Below are 3,114 nucleotides of genomic sequence, written 5' to 3'. Positions count from 1 at the left end.
TACAGCGATACAGAAACTCTTTTTGGAAAATTTGTGCAATTCAATGTAGCATCTTGGCAGCTTTATTAGTGACTGAGCTGAGTGTCCAGGTGGTCATACCATGTGACTGCAATGTCTCAGGTTACATAACCTTGTTGCGTGTCCCTCTCTCCACATTTCCTGTCAGCCTGCTGTGGCGTGAAACGGGGCTGATGAGACCAATGAGTTTTTACCACCTATAGTAAATCTGTGGCCGGTAAAACCAAAAAGTGAGCTAAAAGTAGCTAAAATTGTCATGTGGAAACTAAACAGGTGAAACCAAGTGTGAACACAGATGGGCTGGAGACAGGACTGAGGTAAAACAGTTTTATTTTCAGGACTGTAAGTTTGCCAAGTGAGGTCCAGGGAGTATCACAGCGGAGCCAGGTGGAGATCCAGAATATGAAGCGTGGAGCTCAGTGGGTCCAGGTTAGGAGAACAGAGCAGACAAGACGAGGTCCAGGAGACAGAGGCCGGAGGGCAGAGCAGACGGAACTTCAGGGATAGAAACAGGTTCAGACTGGGTACAAGGCAACAGTCAACTAGCACAATGCTCAAAAAGCATAGTACTGACTGAACAGAGGCTACAATCTGGCAGAGCTGATGTAGCAGAGCTGAAAATATATAGGCGGGGTTGATTGCAGGATTAGGTGCAGCTGGTGAGGCTCTGCTCTGACTCCGGCGCACCTGTCTCCACTCAGACAATCACAGATACACACTCAAACACACAGGGAGAAGAGGGACTGAGCCACTGAGGGAGTAACAACAATTAAGATACAGAATTGGATGTGGAGGGAGTGTCAGAGGAGACAGCAGGAGAAGATGTAACAAAAAATGTCCCATAGTTGGATTATAATTCTCTGTGGGATCGTCACTGTAATGACCACTTTAAATTTCACAGTCATTTCCATTGTTGTTAATATGCTGTTTACACAATAATGACGGACACAAATGTATGTCACTCAACAGAAGGAAGCAGACAGGCTGCGGACTTGAGGAAGTGTTGTCTGTCTGAGGGCTGTGGAGAGACATCCTCTCCCCCCGCCCTCAGGTTGTCCAGTACCTGATGTTCCCTCCAGCATCTGCTCCCCATTCCCAAGAGCCCAAAGCACAGGGCCTCTCAGTGGGAGGGAAAGTCACATTATATGTGAGCCTGTCTCGGAGCAAGAAGCTTTACAGAGATATGACTTTAAAAAAGGGAAGAGAACAGAACTAAGGGAAGCTTGGTAGATTTATGGTCATCATTGATGTTGGTCCTGCAGCAGATTGAAACAGATGACATTCTGCCCAAAGGGAAAAGATTTGAAAGCTTTGAGTCTGAAACTGGATTTTTGCCAGACTAGGCATGGATCGTGAAGGAGGAGCGGGATTTACAGAGAATTAGATTGTAGTATTACCCTTGCGATTAGCTTTGGTATGTCTCATTATAATACTGTGATGCACTAACTGTATCTACTGTATGTACTGCATTTAAAGTTCAACCTGACAATCGGATCTGGGAGCTAATATTGTGACAGTAAAGTTAGACACCATTTGTCAAACAGTATATCATTTAAAAATACACCAGAGGCCATTACAGAGGCCTTCATCCACATTACTCAGAGAGTTTCTCCATGTGTTAGCCATCACCATCAGCTGACTTCTGTTTATACCTGCAATTAAACTCTCCTCATGGGCTGCCTGTCCTGCATGTGCTCCACAGGCTGCTAGGAAACAACCTGCAGTGATTTTCTACCTTTCCTTTTCAGATAAACAAGACACAACCTACCACATTGTAGCCTTTTACACCATCACACCAGAAAATGTGATGCTTTTATCTATTAATTATTATTTGGGGTTTATGATACAACAGAAGGAGAGTCTTTACACTATTTATCTATACATACTGTATGTTGTTTGCGCTTGATTTATTGCAGGAGAGGGAAATTATCATCAAGGCTGGAAACATTTTATTGATTCCAAAACACTTCATAGCTAGATAATCACAGAAAGCCACACTACAAAGTGCACTCAGTTGGTAGATTTGCAAAATCTCTTTGGCGCTCTGCAGAGATGTAAACCACACAAATACAGTGCCTGTAGACAGGATATGTGGAACCTCCTTGGTACTAAATGAATCCAGTGTGTTCCTGAACTAAATGAGCCGGCATCTGGTTCATTTCAGAAGTGTGTCCACCAAACCTCAACCCGTTCCTCGTTATGTAATATCTGCACACTGCAACAGATTCCATAACAATCACCTCCTTACCACAAATGAATGAAGATGTTTTTAGCTAAACAGTTTGTTTATTGTGTGAGATTATCACCAATGTGCATATATGTGCATACGGTAGCGTGTGGACACTTTATACCTTTGTTTAAATCATTTGATTTATGCAACACTGCAAACCCTTTGAATTACTGGCAGAGGATTAAATGAAATACACTGCATTTAATGGATGAGTTGGCTGAGTTGTTTCACCTGGCATTGGATCATTCCTTATAGATGTTGGACAAATCAATCTTTCTTCTGGAGAGGGTTTTAGACAATGGGGCCCTGTTTACGTTATGAACGAAAACATAAGTCGATTCTTCAACATCAGGATTCAGGCAGTTAGCAGCTCAGTTTAGACATAACTTGTAGCATGTCAACAGATATGAAAGAAGGGATTTAATGATGTTATAAGATGGCACATCAACCACTGTAGGATCAAAACAAGCCAGAATTTACACAAGTTGAAACACAGCAACTCAGGGATCATGGTTACATCAGGAGGATGATATAATATAAACAGTTACACAAGTTGTTTTTTTAAGTTGTTTTAAGTTGTTTTTAATCTATTCTCACAAAAGCTGGCATTCTGCAGCTATAGAAAGTTATTGTTGGGTTTGATTTGTGACAGTTATCTACAGAATAGTATGAAGGGCAAACAGCACCTCCCTACTAATTGTGTTGCTTCACGGTGTAATGATAAAAAGTATTATATGACTAATATATAGCTGCAACTCCTATGGAAACTATGAGAGTGAAAAATAAATGTGCTGATTAATTTACAGAAAAAAGGCCTCCTACAAGGAACCTTCTGCCAGTTTATGAAACAGATTTTACGTAACAAA

At 41.6% G+C, this 3,114-nt stretch overlaps 1 long non-coding RNA gene across 1 annotated transcript; it reads right to left on the bottom strand.

Moving 5' to 3' along the window:
• Positions 1–331: 331 nt before the first annotated feature.
• Positions 332–657, bottom strand: LOC137169814 (uncharacterized). The gene is made up of 2 exons (XR_010924543.1): positions 593–657; positions 332–513 (listed from the first exon to the last, which is right to left on the bottom strand). It is a non-coding gene; the product is annotated as an uncharacterized lncRNA (long non-coding RNA).
• Positions 658–3,114: the final 2,457 nt, after the last annotated feature.

Source organism: Thunnus thynnus, chromosome 18, assembly GCF_963924715.1.
Source record: "Thunnus thynnus chromosome 18, fThuThy2.1, whole genome shotgun sequence".
In the NCBI taxonomy this organism is placed as follows: Eukaryota; Metazoa; Chordata; class Actinopteri; order Scombriformes; family Scombridae; genus Thunnus; species Thunnus thynnus.
Note: the sequence above shows the minus strand (reverse complement) of the source record. Positions and strands in the feature narration are given on the sequence as shown.